Source organism: Nannobrachium achirus (genome assembly GCF_963921795.1).
Source record: "Nannobrachium achirus genome assembly, chromosome: 17".
Taxonomy (NCBI): Eukaryota; Metazoa; Chordata; class Actinopteri; order Myctophiformes; family Myctophidae; genus Nannobrachium; species Nannobrachium achirus.
This window is the reverse complement of record NC_137824.1, coordinates 2465274-2482008: the sequence shown is the minus strand read 5'-3', so window position 1 is coordinate 2482008 and position 16735 is coordinate 2465274. Positions and strand designations below refer to the sequence as shown.

General features: G+C 42.8%; 1 protein-coding gene across 1 annotated transcript in view; it reads right to left on the bottom strand.

Annotated features, from left to right (window-relative positions):
* Positions 1 to 16735, bottom strand: part of LOC308302051 (dual specificity calcium/calmodulin-dependent 3',5'-cyclic nucleotide phosphodiesterase 1C-like) — a gene marked incomplete at both ends in the record, with an annotated part of 499975 nt that overhangs the window by 138450 nt on the left and 344790 nt on the right. The window lies entirely within an intron of this gene.

Here is a 16735-nt window from a genome sequence, read left to right as displayed (position 1 = left end):
CAACTAGAAAATACATTTCTAAGGCATTTTATGTGACATGTGTGCCTGCAGCTCGCTAAGTGTGTGCAATCTTGTGCAGTGGTTGGTGTTAGCATTAGCATTTTTAGCATTAACATTAACATCAGCATTCGCATTAGAAATTTTAAAAAATACATTTTTAGCATTAGCTTTAACATTAGCATTTTTGCATTCGAATTTTATTAGCATTAGCTTTAGCATTTTTTGCATTATCATTAGCATTTTTGCATTAGCGTTAGCATTTTATCATTAGCTAGCATTAGCATTTTAGCATTAACATTAGCTAGCATTAGCAATTCTAACATTAGCATTGTTGCATGAGCATTTCAGCATTAGCATTAGCATTTTTAGTATCACCATATGTTAGCATTAGTTAGCATTAGCATTTTTAGCATTAGCATGTGTTAGCATTAGCATTTGTTAGCATTAGCATTTTTAGCTTAGCATTAGTGGGAGTAGCGGTTAGAATTAGCAGTTAGCCGTTGGGACTGTGGGACCTCCCACCGAGTTTGAGACCAGTAGCGTGTTGGGGGATGTGGAGTTATGGGTGTTTAAAGCTCAGCCAATAAGAATACAGAGGGGGCGGGGCTTATCATTACAGCTCGTCCCTATTGGCCATCTAAGTACTCACCCAAGTTTCAAGACCCTACCATTCTGCAAACTGGAGTTAAACCTGTTTAAAGCTCAGCCAATAGGAAGATATGGGCGGGGCTTAAGAGGGGGCGGGGCTTAAGTAATAAGTCCCTATTGGTTGGGTGGGGGGATAAATGGCCTAAAATGAAAAACTTTGGAAAATGGAAAATGAAAAATACCAAGGATGAAATAAACCCCCCACCCCACCCAAAAAAATAAATCGGACATGTTTTTCCCACTTTTCCCTCCAATTTTCATTAAAAAAATATAAAAAATCTTAAGAGAGGACTTTGGTTCACCTGGTAGATGTTGCAAAGTTATAATGTAATAAAGTACATTTACATAATGCATTATGGCTCCTGGCCGACTGCAAGTGTAGCCCCCATAGTTAGTAAAGTCAAGATCCGGCGCACAAACATCCCTGCCAATTAGCTCAGCCATATAGGCAGTGGCACACAGGGCTGTGCAGAGAGCACTGAGTGGTCAGGTGTTCAAACCACACAGAAGGGCCCTTCTGTGGGTGCGCAGCACGTGCCGATTTTGGGGGTGGTCTTTTTGTGGGGTCCCTCGTGCCATTTCACACCAGAAATGTACAGTAGCTAGTACATATATAGAACTTAGAATCAAAAAGTTTTAGCATCCAAAAGTGCACTTTGAGGCAAAAGGGCACGTGCCCAAGGAACCCCACCCCACTCTGCATGTGCCTGTGATATCCTTGCATGAGGGACACAAGGGACATGGAGGGACGTTGTGTGCAGCGGTCTGCAGCGTGAAGACGCGCTTCACACTTCGGGGGGGTCAGGAGGGGTGATTGTAACCCCCATAGTTAGTACATCCAAGACCCGGCACACAACAGCCCTGCCAATCTGACTCAGCCCTATTGGCACGACAGGTTGTGCATCGGTATGGCGAGTGGGAGCCTCGGGATCACATGGAACCCTTTGAACATTTGCTACTACCACCAAGATCTGCACCCGCGGCTTCTGTGTCACCGCGGCTGCCCTCCTACTCATCGCGTATCATCATAGTGGCATTTCGTGGCCAACGACGGCCGGGTCCATCGCTCCAGCGCCATCCATTTTCAGGGCTAGTTGATTCGGCAGGTTGTTACACACTCCTTAACGGATTCCAACTTCCATGGCCACGGTCCTGCTGTTTATATCAACCAAGACCTTTAATGGGGTGATGAGCGATTAGTTCAAGAGTTTGATTCATCTTTTGCCCCTATACTCAGGTCAGGCGACCGAGTTGCACGTCAGGACTCCACCAAAGTTTCCTCTGGATTTGCCCAGCCAGCCATAGTTCACCATCTTTCTGGTCCCATCGTGTGGAGCGCGCACAACCCCACCTGGGGCAGCCTGGGCCATCCTTCACTTTAATTGCGCCACCGGGTTTCGACTTTCGAGTGAGCCCTACGACTCACACACGAGTTAGACTCCTTGGTCCGTGTTTCAAGACAGGTCTGGTGGGTATAGCCAAAATTGTCGCCAAGCCCGCTGTACGTGGGCCAGTCCCTGCCCGGGCAGCACAACGTGGTCAGGACGCACTGGGGGCAGGAGGAGTTCGACAGTCGCACTGTGTGTGTGTGTGTGTGTGTGTGTGTGTGTGTGTGTGTGTGTGTGTGTGTGTGCGCGCGCGCGCGCGTGCGTGCGTGCGTGTTTTACAGTGGTGTAAAGTAACTAAGGACAGTTTTGAGGTAGTTTGAGTTTTACTTTACTTCAGTATTTCCAGATTTCAGTACTTTTACTTCTACGCCACTATACATCTCAAGGCAAATACTTTTACTCCACTACAATTATTTGAAAACTTTAGTTACTATTTACTTTGCAGGTATAAATTATAATATTATAAAACATACATTAATCCACTTTAGCCCTATTTTATACCTAGGCTATATGTAAATACTTTTATTTGATAACTTGAAATGTCACATTCTGCACAATGAGTACTTTTACTTTTGGTACTTTTAGTCAATTTTGATACCAATACTTTTACTCAAGTAAATGTTGAATACCGGACTTCTACTTGTAACAGACATCTACTTTACAGTACTTTACTGTAAGTAAAGAATGTAAGTACTTTTTACACCGGTGTTTTATTTATTTTCATGTAGTGAATTCCCCATGCAGGATCTACAGTGTGTGTGCTTCATAATAAGGTGCACTCTGGGGGGGGGGGGTCCAGTCATAACTACACTACACCTGGTGACACGTCAGCTCATCTTATCTCTTCATCATGTGCTTTCTGCTTGACAGGAAGCTGAAGCTTCTACTGCCCTACATAGAGAGAGTCTGCAGCACGCACACACACACACGCACGCACGCACGCACGCACACACACACACACACACACACACACACAAACAAACAAACACACACACCGTACCGACACTTGCAGGTGTTTCTCAACCTGCGGGTCGGGACCCGTAGGGAGTCCCCAAGTGATGTTGGGGGGTCCCCAGATGATTAGCTCAATGTGCAACATTGTTTTCTCACTCATCAGTAAACATATCCACATATCCACAAGTGTATACAGGGTATCTGCTCATGTCTGAAGAGATAATTGAAGGACTTTTAAGACCCTTTTAATATCGCTAAAACAAATAACTTTTCGGCGTGTCACACGCTGCCTCGGAAGGACAAGAAGAACAAGCCTCCCATCATTATCCGTTTTGTGAATCGTATGCACAAAACAGCGATGTTGATGCAGTGGAAGAAACTGAAAGGAACCCAGGTATACATACATGAGGATCTAACAAGGAAGAATGGCGAAATTGCACGAGAGGCTCGCATCCTGAAGAAGAACGGCAAGATTAAATCAACGTGGACCCGCAATTGCAAGGTTCTAATTCGCCTGAAGGGAACCACTCCGGAGGAAAGCAAGATAGTAATGAAGAGACGAACAAGAGAGAGAGATCCAGACCTGCAGCCTGTCTTGCAGTGGGTCGAGGCCCGACAGCGTCTGCCTTGGGAGGAGGTGGCGCCCTTCTCCAAGGCGACTCGGGGACTATGGACCATGTTTGAATCGCTGCGGCTGTTCCGAGGTGTGACGCAGCGGGCATTCAAGACAGCAGCCACTGGAGAAGAGCAGTGGCAGGTGGTGGTCCCGAGGGGCCTGCAGGAGACTGTGTTGAAAGCCATGCACGGGGTGGGTGGGTCTGGACACTTGGGGTCAACAAAACCCTTCGCCGCCTTCGTCAGGGCTTCTACTGGCGACGGCAGAAAAGAGGCTGTCTTCTGTCGCCAGTAGAAGCCCTGGCGAAGGGTTTTGTTGACCCCAAAGTCAGTCTAGGGTTGGGTACCGAAATTCGGTACCGGGACAGAACCGATAAGGACATGACGGTTCCTGGGTACCCAAAAATAATATTTACTTTCGGTACCGCTTATCGGTTCCTGGACGCACCAGTAAAAAAAAGACGTGCTGCTAACCGTTCAAAAAACGCTACATTACATTACGTGCACTTCACAGGAGAAGCCCTACACGGGTTACACTACGAAGGGCGCACACTCTGAATTGGGAAGCGGCTCTTGTATTCCTCCAACACACATAGACACACAAGCGCACACACAATAAACAACAACAGCGATGCTAGCAAAATTAGCAGCCCATCCACCAGTACAGCTGAGCCCTGCACAGCCACAGAGAGACGTGAGATGGAGTCGAAACATTTATGACAGCGTGGCATTCATCTGAAAGACACTGTACGGCAACAGCAACAGTGCTTGCGGACCCCCGCGTGTCTCTCTGGGTTATGGTGCGACTCAGCGACTGCGGGCTCAGCTCTCTGTCACTCGCTCGCTGAGCTGTGTTATTTTGTCAAATCTAAGCTGGCAAATCGAACACTTCCGGTAGCCGATCTTTTCAGAATAAGATATGTTGCGCTTGCCGCAATAAGACTTCCAGGCGGTGGTCATTTTCGTAATGCAATAATACTTCCAGACGGTGGTCGACTTCTTAATCTCTTCAGAATAAGAGTATCGCTGAAGACATTGAAATATGATTTCATTTGTCAAAATTCATTAAAACTGTAATAAAACATTCAAATTCAATAAAAAAATTATGTTTTAAATGATTCATTCAAACTGTAAATTAAACATTAAAATTAAATTAAAAAAAAAAAAAAAATTGCGTAAAAACCAAACCATTTTGGAACCGAAATAGGAACCGTTTGGAACCGGAACCGATAAGCAGAACCGAAACCGGAACCGGAATCGTAAAAATCCAAACGATACCCAACCCTAAGTCAGTCTGAACTCTGAAGGTAAACTTTCTGAAAAGCAGCAGTTGCTAACCTAACATTGCTATTGATGTTTATAAACTAGGGTAACTTGTAACCAGCCAGAGGAAGAGTTCAAAGAGACCCCCATTGGACTCGCAGCCTCAGACAGAATGCAATGTGATCAACTTGTCAAGTAGGTCAGTCACAGACACATGCTTATCAGCTCTCAGTAAGGGCTTGTCATTTATTCCTACTACCCAATGTAAAGACTTTGATACTTTAGTAGACTTTCATAAATTCTTTCGTAATCTTAGACTGAGAGAATTATTTTCTAACACAAACGGTAACATGGTACAGGGGGCATATTTAGACAACATACAGCCTCCATTAGTTACTTCTGATGCTACTACTGAGCCCAATATAGGGCCTAAGAAACCATTTAAGAAAAGATCCACATTTATTCCACCAAAACACAGAAACTCATCCATAGATACGTATTGTAGATTGGTTGAAAGTGAAGTGTCACAACTGCTAGCAAAGAAGCAACAGTATAAGGTCACAAATAATTTGTCTAAGGCACAGCGCAATGCATTATTAGATTTAAAGAAAGATAAATCTGTTGTTGTGCAGTCTGCGGATAAAGGGGGCGCCATTGTCCTTTTGGACAGAGAGGCATATGTTGGTGAAATACATAAGACAACTGAATGGTAACCCTACATTAGAGTTCAAGAATTATATTCATAATATTCTTGAGCACTATTTAGAAAAAGGAGATATCAGCAAGCATGAATTTGATTATATGAAAGTCGACTGCCCTGTTACTCCAGTGATATATACCCTGCCGAAAATCCACAAAGAGTTATTGATGTGCCTCCAGGGAGACCTATTGTGTCAGGTATAGGCTCCCTTACGGAGAATATTTCTTCATGTATTGATCACTTTCTTAAGCCACATGTCTTTGCACTTCCCTTCTTTCTTAGGGACTCCAGTGACTTCATTGAGGTCCTACAAAAGATAGAATCAGTTGACAATGAGTAATTTCTTGTCACATTGGATGTGGAAAGCTTATATACAAACATCCCACACCAAGGAGGTTTAGAGGCAATTGAACATTTTCTGGATCAGATTGAATGTATTCCCAGCACCAAATGTTTAAAAGATCTTACTGAAGTAGCTGTGCTCACTAAAAACTTTTTCTTGTTCGAGAATGTGGTACAGCCATGGGCAGTAAGATGTCACCAAATTATGCCAATCTTTTTGTTGGACTCCTTGAAACAGAAGTAATTTTATCAAGTAATAATCCGTTTCTATATCACACATTCAGTTGTGGAGACGTTACATTGATGACATATTTCTTATCTGGACCGGGTCTCTCACAGAGTTAACAGCCTTCCATAGTCTTTTAAATGACAGTAGTCGTTTTTTAAGGTTCACCATTGCCTCTGACCAATGCCGAATGAATTTTCTTGACATTCTTGTCATCAACGAAAACAATAGACTCAATACAGACCTGTACAGAAAACCGACAGACCGGAATGCCCTTTTGCATGGTTCAAGTTACCATCCAACCCCTTTGAAGAAGGGCATTCCTATGGGTCAGTTTAAGCGGGTACGCAGGATCTGCAGTGTGGACCAATCATTTACCACACATGCAAGAGATCTTGCAAATCGCTTTAAACAGTGTGGGTATACAGATGACTGGATCAAACCAGACAAGTTTAGTGGCTGTACCCAATTAGAGTGTCTCAAAAACAAGGAGAAATCTGTAAAAGATAAACAAATTAACTGTTATGTACAGTACTCCCCATTAGGTAAATAATTTGAGGCAACGATCAGAAAGCATTGGCATATTCTGAGGTCAGATCCCACCCTAGGTAGAGCCAGCGTCGGCGGGCCCTATAGGCAGACTACGCAGTCTGCGTGAGGCCCCGCTGACCAAAAAGGCCCCCACCGCCCCCTCCTCTGCAGAAAAGAACTAGTGCTGCACAGTTAATCCTTTTCAAACCGAAATCGCAATGTGAAATCTCGCAATTAGCGAATCGCAAAGGCCGCGATTTTCATGTAAAGTAGACTTCCCAAGCAATATGGAGACATTTTAATTTTAGAAATCTCTTCATAATTGACTAAGCAATGATCAAATCAAACTGTGGTGACTTTCTTTGCTTCCTAAATATCCACGCACCGAGGAGCCTTGCCAAGGCTTGACGCTGTCTGTCTAACAGCGCATAAAAGTTTATTTCCCTTCCAACGGAGTAGGCCTACTCCATGGCCACAGGTAGTGAATGTTTTGGTAATCATTATAAATATAACATCCTTAAATCCTTGTGCATAGATGAAATGCTCCCAAGCTGAAAGTGAAAGTGAATGTGATGTTTTGGCACAGATGGTGGCGCCGTCCATAGCCATGGGGACTAGGGGTGCTGCAGGTGCTCCAGCACCCCTATGGGGAAGTTTTCATTTTTTTATTTAAATAAGAAAATAACAAATCAAACATAGCAAAAGACGTTGCCTGTTGTTGACGTTTGTTATTTAGTCATTTATATATATTTTTTGGGGGGGAGGCGGAGGATTTAGTGCTATATGTATATTTATATTTACAAATTATATAGCCTACTATAATATGTTTCAGATCATTGCCTTGGCTTTTTGGGGGTATTTGTCCAGTCCTTTGTTATGTAAGGCTATTTGATGCTACAATGCATGACAATTCTGCAATTTGGCCTATTTATATTTTTAAAAGACAGAATTAAACCCATTATAAAATGGATTATAAAACGATAAAAAATATTATTATATTAAGAACCTCCTGGCCAGGTCACATTTGAGTCAGGATACACCTACACACTTCCTATCAGATATCCCTGATGGTAATTATAAGTGTGGCAGATGTGCTCAGTGTAATTTTACATCTAAATGTCACACATTCAATCATCCTACCACAGGTAAAAATTTTAAAATTAAGGGCATTATTAGCTGTACAACAAACTATGTGGTTTACATGATCAAATGTGTGTGTGGGCTTGCATATATATTGTCAAAACTCTGAGACGCTTAAAAACCAGAATCTCAGAGCACAGGAGTGACATAAGAAACAACGATTTTAAAAACCCTGTAGCCCTACACTTCCACCAAGCCCAACACTGTATTTCTTCATTGAGGTATTTGGGCATTGAGCGGGTTAAATTGCCTCCTAGAGACCTTTTTTGTAACTTTACTGTGTAGACCGTACTATTGTTTTCTGAGTCCAGTGTACCTTAGAGTAATTTTGGGTTAAATCCCCCTTATATTTTGATACTACTGTTTTTATTTGCTTTTAACTGTTTAACCCTTAAGTTCTGTTCAGATTCACTACACCTTCGTTCTGTTCGGGTCATTTTGACCCGGGGGATATTTGGTTTAAAAAAAATAATAATAATATAAATTTTTAACTTAACAAATCATCATGATACATTGACTTTGACTCAATACCAAACAATTCATATGATATATATGGTAAATGTTTGCATTTCTGCTATATCACATTAAACACTGAAAGAGCTAGGCGTTTTTAATGATTTAGCTGAAATTCAGGTAAAAAAACTACTTTATTTAATACTGGGCAATATTGCTCATGCTTATAGGAAAACATGTAAATCAATGTTTTTATGAACTCCCCCCCCCCCCCCCCCAATATGCCCATTAATTGAATACTTGTGGTTCAAGAGCAGGACATCATTCTCACATAGAGCTGAACACACATGTGAACACACATGAACGTCACATATGAATATACACTTGAACGTATACACTATGACAGAGGTGGGGTTGGGTTGGGTTGGGGGGTTTAGAGGGGAGGGGGTAAGGGTGAGGTGAGGGGGGTTGGAGGGGGAGGGGTGGAAGGGGTTAGGGGGTGATTGTGTATCTGTGTTTGTACATGATTCCTTGTATTTCTGTGCATCAAGGGAGGGGGGTTAGTTGTGTGTGGGGGGGGGGGGGGTGTAGGGGAGGGGGGGGAGGGTTCGGAATGGGGCTTTAGAAGGGGGGTGCTAGAAGTGGGGTTGACTGTGTGTCTGTGTTTTGGCATAATACTGTGTATTTCTGTGCATCTGTGCTTCCGGGTCAAAATGACCCGAACAGCACTAAAGGTTCAAAAAATATGAGGGGGGTGTAGCATGGGTGTAGTGCAAAAATATTTTTTTTACATGTTCATCTCAGAAGAATCTTTAAGGCCAGTGAGTTTCAGGTGGAAAAAATGTAAACTTCTACCTTTTTTTTCCAAATGAAAATGTAAAACGGGTCAAAATGACCCGAACAGCACTTACTGTAAGGGCTAACATGTCTCTTTTCTTGGTCTTTGTAGGTCTTTATGAAGGTTGGGGACTCTGATGATGGAGGACTCCTCCTGAAGACCTACTTGTCCTCTTAGTCAATTTTCTATTCTCTCTTGTATAGTCATTTCAAGCTATAGGACACAAACATTTGTGAGAAATTCTTCTCTGGCCCCAGTCCCCTATTTACATCAACAGTAGGTCTGGGCCTTAACAATGTGTTTCTTTGTATTAAAACAAAACGAAAATTGAAAAACTAATTTAATAAGTCTTTCTGAAATGAATGTGATTAACTGTCACTCATTTGTGTCCTTTACTTGATACGATTTTGTATATTTTGTATGTCCTGATGTTTGACATTTATGTATACAAACATGTTGGGTTTGTGTTTACTATTGCCGTTTTATTAATGGAGAAATGGCCTGATTGGTATGAGCTTAGGTGTTTTCAATCACCACTCATTGTTAGAGCCAATCACAGTGGAAGCTAGTCTTTATAAGGGTACACAGTCATTTCCCTGTATACTATTCCTGAAGAAGATCCAAACGGATCGAAACGTTGAAGCAATAAAACAGAGCTGAGTATTACCAGTGTTGCGGACTATATTCTTCTTATGTACTGCTGTTTGTCCAGCACCTGGGCTAGAGTGGATTAGTGCATGCACTATCACCCCTGCCTTTATAAAGTAACCTCATTGAGTTGAATGGGAAAATGTGATAAAAAGATACTATTACATGTTCTCTATCAAATACCTGTTACCATGATGCCATATTGATGACATCAGGGGCCAAAGACAGATAGTATCTCCATATATGCGTATAATGGGTATTGCATAAACAGGAGGGGCATGCACTCCCAACATTCATCATTCATTGGCCACTTGAAACAGGATATTGAGCATCTATATTATCTTCTTTGGCTTGGGAGAGCTCTGATGTCACACTTGTGTCACATCATGACTCAGCCATAACCATATAAGGAGTTCTCAATACGGCTATGCCCGTTTTATTGTGACCGTCAGGTCGCAGTTTAGTATCAAAACCTCCACCGGCCGTCCGTCCGTCCGTCCGTCCGTCGGACACACGTCACACGTCACACCTTTGCCCTGCTCATATCTCTGCATCAGTATGACATCACACTGCTGACATCAGTATGACATCACACCATATATGGAGGGATGTGTTGGTTATCTCCATATCTGGAGATTCAACCTTCAACGATTTTGACATCTTGTTATATGTACAGTGTATTGCATCATATAGCTGTACTTGTTTTAAGGGGAGCATCCTTCCCTGAATAAATAAAGGAAATGGCCCAATAACTCTATGGTGTCTCCCTGTCAAGACTGCAGCAAATCTCTTCAAATGGGAAAGGATAATAGATGTCGCTTGAATACCTTTGCAGCAGCCGCACTCATCAACTACAATCAGAAGAAGTGATTTTGCGAATGTCCCCCGGCGGGGTTCTCTTCATAAACAGAATGTTACATGTATGCGCATCATCTGCCCGTGCATGTGCGAAACACAGGGACACACATACTGTAGTTCAACTCCCAAAGCGGTGGTGGTGTGTGAGGAGAACATTCTCAGATGATGGTCACCACAAGGTTAACGGCAGCAGCAGCGGGGACGGAGCAGACAGGTCTTACCCTTCTGACCCTTCCTCCTTGAACCCTGGTCTGACTCCCAGTAGAGGAGTAGCCTGGGCTGGCTTCCAATTTCGGGCTTTTGATCCGGTCGGGAACGGAAGAGCTCCTACGTTTTTCTGTAGTCCAAAACGGACTACACTTTGGCCGGAAACAACGACCGGAAACAGTTTTAACCCGTACTTGCGCATGCGCTAACTACTTGCGCATGCGCTAAACTGTGTTGAAACTGTTTCCGGTCGTTGTTTCCGGCCAAAGTGTAGTTTTGGACTACAGAAAAACGTAGGAGCTCTTCCGCTCCCGACCGGATCAAACGGCCCGTTTAGTAAACGAAGACCAGGCTTTCTCTCAGGGGAAAGCCTGGTGATGCGAGGTTAGTAGAGGAGTGCTGCTAGCGGGGAGGAGGAGACCCTTGTCTCCCCTGGAGAGGATCAGTCGCCTGCTGCCTCAGGATTCTCTGAGCCCCAAGATGGCTCAGCTCAGAGAACGTCAAAGCCACGGAGAACCCGAGGTGGGACACGTGGACGACGTGAAGGTCCCAAAGGATGACAGCGCTTTAGACACTTTGCACAAAGGAGAAAGCGTTCATATTCAGGAGGACCATTCAGAAACACAGGATCATGCTCTTGCCCATGATCAGGGGCGTGGTCCTGTACCGTCCACTCTCCCCGGGGAGCGCTTGCTGGTGTTCGGGGAGCTGCTGGTCGCGGAGTACACAAAGCGAAGGGCGGAGTACAAGCACATGTTCAGACATGTTCAACCCGGGGCGCGTCTGCAGAGCAACTGGGGTTGTGTTTTCCACAACGACATGGCAGGTCAGCCTCCGGGCCTGTTCCTGAAGACCACCCAGGGGTTTCCCACCTTCATACGCCGTGCCAGTCTGGAGGATTATGTGCTCTACATGAAGAGGGCCCCAGCCATCTGTAATCCATGTTTGACATGTACACAGCTAGTGTACATGATAAAACCTGAATATGTGTCCTAAAGAAAATGTGCCAACATATTGATTATATTGCAGAAATATATTTAACACCATCTAACAGGATACAAGGGGTTAAATATTTATGATTAAGCAAAGTGTGAAAACTACTAGACATCAACAAAGTTTATTTTATTCTGAAGCTGAGTACTTTTATTTTGTAACCTGACACTTCCTGTTGAGGGAGCATAGTGCTATGTGCAGCACCATGACACTTGCTGAGAGAGAGCAGCCACAAAGTCCAGCTAAAAAGCAGTCCAGTTACTGTTTTAGCCAGAGATAATTCATGGTTCCAGCCAGAGGGTCCAACCATCGAGTTTGATGAGAAAAGAGAGATAACCAGCATGGTGAGGATTGTTCATTGGCTGATGCTACAAACAATTAGCATGCTAGCTGAGGGGGACATGGTGAATGAATGAACTGGGTTGATGTTAGATGTACTGTATCTGTGCACAGCAGTTACAAGTTGGATGTTTGTTGGGAGAAGTGCACACACTCTTCCTGGGCTTTATGAATACTGAAATGCACTTTTGTGTGTACAGTTATTTGTTACAGCATCTGACTGTACAGGCAGCCTGCCCTGCACCCACTAATGGAGGCTGCCATTGCATTGTACAGGCCACATAGCAACATGTTTGATCCTGGTGTAGCAGTGTTATGCCATTTCTGTAGAGATATTTATTTTGGTAAAAAGAATTGTTTTGTACTGATCCTGATTATTTGAATTTGATTATTTATTTTATTTGTTTTGATTTAATGGAATTGTACAGTAAGCTGATGTTTATTGGTTTAAGCCCATATCAGGGAATGTCCATATATGGACATATTGTATCAGTCTCATGTGGTCAATGGCGTCATGGTTAGTCTATTAGTCCAGTTCTATTTGTATTTTCGTTCAAATTTTCTGGAGATTAGGAAAACTATACATTTTTGGAAACTTCAGAGTGTAACAAATCAGAAAATCCACGATTCCATTTGCGCTGAAGCCAATATGGTGGTCATCTTGGACTTTGAAAAATGGCGACCTTTGAATATTCGTCTTTCAATATCTCGACTTCTAGATTAGGTAGGATCATGATTCTAGTGGCTAAATCAACATTTTTAGGGTCAGAAAATCCAATGGTGCTAATTAGAAGTATTCACAAATGATCAATGGCACAGATTTGGGTCATCATCCTTAATTTTGGGGGCAAAAGGTAACAAGGTCAACAAGTTTTAAGGAAATCAATATATTATCTGAAGAGACAGAGACAGATGATTTCTCTCATTGACACAAAATTGTGTAATTTATTTACACCCAACATAAAATTGAATCGATAAAGTTTCAATCTATCAAGTACAAACTGGTATGTTTCTGCTGTCGGGGTGGAAACCTTGTATGAACAAAGCAGTTACTTCTCAAAAAATGGAAACAATAATCTGTTCCAATGGATCCAATGAAGATATTATTCAGTCATATATGCTTTTGTTAATACTTTTTGTTCTTTCAATATTCATAAACTCACAGAAAAAACACTTTCAGTGAGGGGGGAGCAAAGGGGCCAGGTGGAGATTGACATAGTCAAGCGCAGCATGGGTCAGAGTTCTGAGTGGGCAATCCGCGTGGCGCCTGGTTCTAGAGGGTAAGGCTAGTCTTAGTCTGTGGGTCCTGTCCTGATCCAAACACTGGGGATCTGTCCAAACAGGCTGGAATACAAACTCCAGATGCAGGCAGGGGTCAAAAACTGGCACAGATTATAGCAAACTAGAATATATCAGCAGGCAGAGAATAGTGGAATAAGTGAGGCAATAAATGCTCTGGCTACTGATCAGTGGAAACAGGCAAGCTTAACTGTAGAAATAGCAAGAACGCAGTAATCTATAATACATCATCCTCATTATCATCGTTGCTGTCACTAGTCAATGTATCTTGACAGTCTTCATTGTTTTGGCAGTCAGCACTACACCGACATAATTCCATACAGAGTAGCTCCACTGATCTGCAATAACATCTATGTGACATCTGCTTTACAGTGACATCTGACCATCTCAATGATTGCCCCTGGTACTGGGAGGGACTCAGTTGTAAATGATTTCAGCTGGCCATCCTCATCTTTGAAATAGCCATTTTGAGTGGGTCAAGGAACTCCTACTGAGCTACGTGTGCCTGACAGAGGACAACACATCTGTGTCTGGGGAGAAGAACATTAGCTGTGTATCAAAGAGTTTGCTATATGAAGCCAGTACCGTAAGTTGGATCAACAAGGTGTCTGCTTCTTCATGGTTGTTGGCTTTAAAGTGCAGTTCACTGTTAGAAATCAACAAAAGCCTCACCTCAACTGAGAAAAATGTCTTCCTTTGCGCTAACTATATACCCCCAATAGAATCCCCCTATTTTAAGGAGGATATGTTCTCCACATTAGAGGAGGACATCAGCCATTTCCAGGCCAGCGGTCAAATTATACTTTGCAGTGACCTCAATGCAAGAACAGGACAAGCACCTGACATCCACAGGGAGACAACACCTACCAGGAAGCATAAACATTCCACCCCCACTATGCCCCCCCAGACATAACTATGACAAAGCAACAAACAAACATGGATCACAAATCCTACAGCTCTGTCGTTCGCTGGGTCTGTATATAATGAATGGTAGGTTCCGAGGTGACTCGTACGGTAGATATACACACAGCTCCTCTAAAGGTAACAGTACAGTAGATTACTTCATCACTGACGTGAACATAGTCCCTCAGAGCGTTCACAGTCAATCAACTAACACCCCTGTCAGACCACAGCAAAATCACAGCCTATCTGAACAGATCACCCCTCAACAACGAAATGTCAAAACCAAACAAGCTACACAATATTAGACAACGTTACAAATGGAAGGAACAAAGTGCAGAATCTTTCCAGCAGGCGATTAAACAAAAACAAGTGCAATCACTATTCGACAAATTCCTAAAAAGAACCTTCCTCGCCACACCTGAAAGTGTAAACGGGGCAGTAGAAAGCCTCAATAACATATTCGACCTTACAGCCTCATTAGCAAACCTAAAACCCTCTCAGAGGAAAACAAAGAACAAAGACAACACTGACAATTGGTATGATAACGACTGTAAAATCCTAAGGACGAGATTGAGACATTTATCAAATCAAAAACACAGATAAAAAAAAACACAGATTAGTACAGTATCAGTCCTAAGATCCAAGGTTGTGTGTTTTCAATGTGTGTTAATACTAGACCTTACCCGTTTGAAGATAAGTGCTCCATTATATGTGCAGAGTGTGGGTTATGGAGAAATGAACTGTAACTGGTGCGTGTGTGAGAATATGTGGGAGCATCATAATGTAAGGAGCAACCCATGGAGGAGTGTATATTTTTTGATGGATACAAATAATTTAACAGCTAAATTAGGTGAATAGAATATGGGGATGTATGCGCTTGCCATACCCGTCGGAAGATAAGACACATCAAATGCACCCGGTGCATTAGTGACCCGTGCATGCAGGCAAACCACATATATGAGAGAGAGAGAGAGAGAGAGAGAGAGAGAGAGAGAGAGAGAGAGAGATACTGCAACTTCAGTCCGCACGTCACCACCCCCTGTTGGTGGGTGGTTTGTAGTGGAAAAGCATTTACTGACTGACTGAGTGACTGAGTGACTGACCTACTGACTGACCCGCAAAATTAGTATATAGATGGTTCAAAGTCAATGTATCATGATGATTTGTTAAGTTAAATTTATATTAGTGTTTTTTTAAACCAAATATCCCCCGGGTCAGAATGACCCGAACAGAACGAGGGGGTAGTGAATCTGAACAGAACTTAAGGGTTAAGAAGGCACAGAGAAAGATGAGTGACCAAAGCACTTTCAGGGACAGAACTGGGAACACATCAAAGTACAGTCCCTAGTCCTTGACCTACTTTTAACTCTATTGTATTTGTATTTGTTGTTTTTAAAGTTTTATCCTAATAAAGTTGTTGTTTCTTTCTGTTGTAAAGCGCTTTGGGTACCTAGAAAAGCGCTATATAAATCAAAGCTATTATTATTATTATTACAGGGCTGGGTTTGGTGTATTCGACCACAAAAGGAAAACCTCTTCCTTCACGTGAACGACGGCAACACCTTGCAGCCTTTACAGGTTGTTGCCAGTTCTGAGCTGAATTACACGCTGTTCACTTTTGGATGTGCTATTGTACGTTACTGGCAGCCTTGTCAAAGGTCCTAGCTGAAAGCAGGCGGTTGAACTTTAAGCATTCACCTTGACTCTTGAATATATTTCCTATTTCAAGGGCAATGGCTTAGTGCAAATACAGACACTGTTGATCACATCAAATGACCGATTATTATTATTATTATTTTTTTTTTTCAGGTTGAGCCCTCTGGCCATGTCATAACCCAGTACGCAAATAGCGCCATCTTGGATATGGCGCAATGCATTCCGGGTATTCGCAAAGGTCTCTGGGATTGTTTGGGTCCATGCGCATCCAATGCTCGGGGCGCATCTCAGAGCCGCAATTGGGTTTGATGATGTCTTGGAGGATGACGGACGCAGATGACCAATATAGTAATTTAAATGTTCCTCATCTAAGACGCTATCTATTAGACCGTGACATTGTTGTGTCAAATGCATTAAAGAAGGATTTAGTTGCCTGTTGCCGTGCATCATGTATTTTAAATCTGCAACCAGCAAAACAATACGCTACAGATTACAGAAATAGAGGACCAGAGGAGGTCCAAACTAATTTTAGATGGGGGTAGGTCTATAATTTGTCTTCCCGATCCTGATACCCTCCGAAACGGCTGGGAAGACGTCATGCTATCCACAGTTGTTACAAAGTGCTATAGAAGTAAGTCTAATAGTCCGTTATTGTCTCCAGGTTGGCAGAGGTAGCGCCCAGGATTACATTAGATAATATAATTAATTGACACCGAACATGGGTTACAACATCG